Consider the following 5641-nt stretch of genomic DNA (forward strand, 5'->3'; position numbering starts at 1 on the left):
GGCGCATTACCGCCACCTGCTGCACACTATTTGACCTTTTAAATCCCCATCGCAAAAAAACAAATAACTAAATACAATTTAAATATCTAAAACAACTTCTGAATTTTAAAAGAACTCATATGTTGTAATTAATAATAATAATAATAGATTTTATTTGTAAAAGCACTTTACATTGAATGTGTTGCCCTGAAGTCAATCGTTAATATTATTTACATAATTACTTGATAATACTTTTGTATTAGTGACTGCAATGCTTTCATTTGGAGCTAAAGTTGGTTTTTATGTATTATATGCTATAATGGGGCGGGGTTCGTAATGTTACGCAAAAATGGAAATTCGTAAATATTTTCTCGGGACAGTTTTTTTTTAGACCTGAATTTGAGTTTGACTAAAAGTGCAGACGGGTGAAAAAAGTATTTACCTTCCGCTGCAAATCTTCTTCTTTGGTTTAATGGCGGGTGGCAAGCAAGCTTGTGCTGTGCATTAGCGCCACTTACTGACATGGAGTGTGGACCGAGGTGGAACCTCCTCTATACAGTATTCTTTTATTTTAACCCAGTCTTTTTTAAATATGTGTATAATCAATCATCAATCAATCAATCAATGTTTATTTATATAGCCCTAAATCACAAGTGTCTCAAAGGGCTGTACAAGCCACAACGACATCCTCGGTACAGAGCCCACATACGGGCAAGGAAAAACTCACCCCAGTGGGACGTCGGTGAATGACTATGAGAAACCTTGGAGAGGACCGCATATGTGGGTAACCCCCTCCCTCTAGGGGAGACCGAAAGCAATGGATGTCGAGTGGGTCTGACATAACATTGTGAAAGTCCAGTCCACAGTGGATCCAACACATCAGCGGGAGTCCAGTCCACAGCGGGGCCAACAGGAAACCATCCCGAGCGGAGACGGGTCAGCAGCGCAGAGATGTCCCCAACCGATGCACAGGCTAGTGGTCCACCCGGGGTCCCGACTCTGGACAGCCAGCACTTCATCCATGGCCACCGGACCTATGCAACTCCCCCTCGCAAGGGACAGGGGAGAAGAGGAGAGAAGAAAAGAAACGGCAGATCAACTGGTCTAAAAAAGGGGGGTCTATTTAAAGGCTAGATTATACAAATGAGTTTTAAGATGGGACTTAAATGCTTCTACTGAGGTAGCATCTCTAACTGTTACCGGGAGGGCATTCCAGAGTACTGGAGCCCGAATAGAAAACGCTCTATAGCCCGCAGACTTTTTTTTGGCTCTGGGAATCACTAATAAGCCGGAGTTCTTTGAACGCAGATTTCTTGTCGGGACATATGGTACAATACAATCGACGAGATAGGCTGGAGCTAGACCGTGTAGTATTTTATACGTAAGTAGTAAAACCTTAAAGTCGCATCTTAAGTGCACAGGAAGCCAGTGCAGGTGAGCCAGTATAGGCGTAATATGATCAAACTTTCTTGTTTTTGTCAAAAGCCTTGCAGCCGCATTTTGTACCAACTGTAATCTTTTAATGCTAGACATAGGGAGACCCGAAAATAATACGTTACAGTAATCGAGACGAGACGTAACGAACGCATGAATAATGATCTCAGCGTCGCTAGTGGACAAGATGGAACGAATTTTAGCGATATTACGGAGATGAAAGAAGGCCGTTTTAGTAACACTCTTAATGTGTGACTCAAACGAGAGAGTTGGGTCGAAGATAATACCCAGATTCTTTACCGAGTCGCCTTGTGTAATTGTTTGGTTGTCAAATGTTAAGGTGGTATTATTAAATAGATGTTGGTGTCTAGCAGGACCGATAATCAGCATTTCCGTTTTCTTAGCGTTGAGTTGCAAAAAGTTAGCGGACATCCATTGTTTAATTTCATTAAGACACGCCTCCAGCTGACTACAATCCGGCGTGTTGGTCAGCTTTAGGGGCATGTAGAGTTGAGTGTCATCAGCATAACAGTGAAAGCTAACACCGTACTTGCGTATGATGTCACCCAGCGGCAGCATGTAAATACTAAAGAGTGCAGGGCCAAGAACCGAACCCTGGGGAACTCCGCACGTTACCTTGACATAGTCCGAGGTCACATTGTTATGGGAGACACACTGCATCCTGTCAGTAAGATAAGAGTTAAACCAAGACAAGGCTAAGTCTGACATACCAATACATGTTTTGATACGCTCTCATAAAATATTATGATCGACGGTATCGAAAGCGGCGCTAAGATCAAGAAGCAGCAACATAATGCTTTATATCCTATGGGTTCATCATTGTAAATAATGTAAATAATTCAATGTATATACCCTGATGATTATCTTGTGTGATGACTATTATGATGATAGTATATATCTGATAGTATATATCTGTATCATGAATCAATTGTGGACCCCGACTTAAACAAGTTGAAAACTTATTCGGGTGTTACCATTTAGTGGTTAAATGTAAGGAATATGTACTTAACTGTGCAACCTACTAATAAAAGTCTCAATCAATCAATCAATTCTGAGTGCAATCCTAAAATATCTTCCACTATACCTAACCTTCTCTTGTTTGTCTAAGTCTAAGTATTATGTTTCCTTATCAACTTATTTCCCTTTCTCTATTTCCTACAATGTATTAAAAAAAAGTCCTACACTTATATCTGATCATGTATTATGTTCCCTATCAATGTCAATGAACTATTTAGATATCCATCCATCCATCCATTTTCTTTCGCTTATCCGAGGTCGGGTCGCGGGGGCAGCAGCCTAAGCAGGGAAGCCCAGACTTCCCTCTCCCCAGCCACTTCGTCCAGCTCTTCCCGGGGGATCCCGAGGCGTTCCCAGGCCAGCCGGGAGACATAGTCTTCCCAACGTGTCCTGGGTCTGCCCCGTGGCCTCTTATCGGTCGGACATGCCCTAAACACCTCCCTAGGGAGGCGTTCGGGTGGCATCCTGACCAGATGCCCGAACCACCTCATCTGGCTCCTCTCGATGTGGAGGAGCAGCGGCTTTACTTTGAGCTCCCCCCGGATGGCAGAGCTTCTCACCCTATCTCTAAGGGAGAGCCCCGCCACCCGGCGGAGGAAACTCGTTTCGGCCGCTTGTACCCGTGATCTTGTCCTTTCGGTCATAACCCAAAGCTCATGACCATAGGTGAGGATGGGAACGTAGATCGACCGGTAAATTGAGAGCTTTGCCTTCCGGCTCAGCTCCTTCTTCACCACAACGGATCGATACAGCGTCCGCATTACTGAATTTAGATATATATTTTATCTATTTTATTTAGATATGTATGTCCTAATCTCATTCTAGTAGTAATGTCTTCTTAGTCCTCCTCTCATTACATCTACTCTCCTTTGGACTTTGTAATACTCGGTTGGTAGAGTGGCCGTGCCAGCAACTTGAAGGTTCCAGGTTCGATCCCCGCTTCCGCCCTCCTAGTCACTGCTGTTGTGTCCTTGTGTCTTGCCCAAGGACACAAATATACATGTTTTTTTAAAATAAACTGTCAATAACATTTCAGAGAAATTTTAAATACCAGCTTCACCAATTTAATCATAATTTTTGCGCTTAAGAAACTTCTTCTCGGTGACTAAAACAATTAATACAATACATATAAATTAAACATCAAAATAAATCAATACAATTTAAGTGAAATTAAATCAGCTTCAGACTTTTTTTGTTTGATATTGTCGTTACTGCCACACGTGGTGGAAAAGTGTATTACAGCTGGCGGCCCTCCAGAGGGCGCCCGCGGCCCATCTATGGTTAAGAAACACTGATCTATATTGACTCCTGAAATGTGTTGACCTTTTTGATTCAAATTAAAGAATTATTGTGTAAAAAACTCTTTACACATAAAACATTTTTATAAAACGTCATCAAGAAGAATATGCAGCATTAATCGTGTATTTAATGACACATTCGGCATACGTCATATTATTCTTATTCTTGTTCTGTTTCTGAATTGGTGACAACAAATTTGTTTCATTACTAAACTGTTTTTAAGACTGTCCCCTAGATGGCGCTATTGTCCTTTTCTTTTCATGTCTGAAAGTGTTTGGAAGAGGCAAAAATGATGTTGAACACCGTAGAAATAAAAACCACAAAGGTTGGCAATAAAAGTTAAAAATAGCGTCAGACTTTGTGTGATTTCTTTTGGGGGTTAGAATATACTATATTACTTTGATTTATTTTTGTCAGAATAATTGTATCTAAGTTATCACAAAACGTTGTGTTTCAATGAGTTCCCGGCGAGCAGACAAAAGCTGTCTTTGATCTTACCAACCATCCTTAAAAAAACTTTAAAAGTGTTGTCAAATTATTGGATCGTGGTGACGCGGTTGGACCCTAAATGCAGAAAGATTTAAAACAAGGGTGTCAAAAGTGCGGCTCGGGGGCTATTTGTGGTCCGCAGCTCAAGTTTTGATAGCCTGCGACATGTTGTCGGGGGAAAAAAACAAGGATAAATATGTAAGAAAAAAGAGCAAATACATGTCATGTTGGGACTAAAAAGCTAAAAATGTTGATAAAAAAATGTGAAAAGTCTGCGGGGGATGTTTTGATATTTCTTTGAAAATGCTACAAACGGACATTATGTATGTTATGAGTGGCCATTTTTAATATTATTTATTAGTATCAAAATATCAGCTTCTTTTTATTACATTCATTGTATTTTTGTTCTTTTTTCTTACATTTTATTGTTTTTTCCTGACAATGTTGTGGGCCAACAAAAGCCAAGCTGCTGTCCCCACTTAATACTCGTACTTTACATACTTTGTTACCTCCAACACAAAGCTGACACTAAGTTTAGTATTCAGACATATGTCATGTCTGTTTGCAGCATTTTTTTTTTACAAAAATAAAATCAAATCAAAATAGCCCCCGCATACCTTGACTTTTCGTTATGTACCAAAACTGTGCGCACCCCTGATTTAAAACATTGTAAAACATACTAAAAGTGTGAGGTTCAGATGATATTCCTGAGGCTTTGTGTCTCTGGTGGCGGCGAGAGGGGGTCCAAAACTGCCACATACATGTTTTTACTAAGAATACATGCAGGACAACCATTCCTTGTGCACATACTCTATATCAGGGGTGTCCAAACTTTTACACTGAGGGCCACACACCGAAAAATGAAAGCATGTATACACATACAGTATATATATATACATATATATAGGCCCTGCGATGAGGTGGCGACTTGTCCAGGGTGTACCCCGCCTTCCGCCCGAATGCAGCTGAGATAGGCTACAGCACCCCCCGCGACCCCAAAAGGGACAAGCGGTAGAAAATGGATGGATGGAACTTCCTGGTAATGATAAATATTATCTCAAATAACTAAAGTGTCAAAAGTATCGATATTTTGATTTGAGAATCGATATTAAAACAGAAAGATCTTGTATCGATGGTATTGATACTTAAATAATGACCACAACTAGCCAACCGACAATGTAACAACAAAAAATCTTACATTTATTCCCCTATTGCTTTTCAAAACATAAAATTGTCATAAAGAAAAATCAATATTGCAAATAAATAAACGAAAGCAAATGAACAAGATCAACAACATAATATGAAACACACACAAAAAATGTAGGCCTATATCATTAAAAAAACTAAAACTTTAATAGTATCAAAAGTGTGGCTTGGCCCAGAAACCATTTTTGGCTCATTT

The sequence above is a fragment of the Entelurus aequoreus genome, linkage group LG02, assembly GCF_033978785.1.
Source record: "Entelurus aequoreus isolate RoL-2023_Sb linkage group LG02, RoL_Eaeq_v1.1, whole genome shotgun sequence".
Taxonomy (NCBI): Eukaryota; Metazoa; Chordata; class Actinopteri; order Syngnathiformes; family Syngnathidae; genus Entelurus; species Entelurus aequoreus.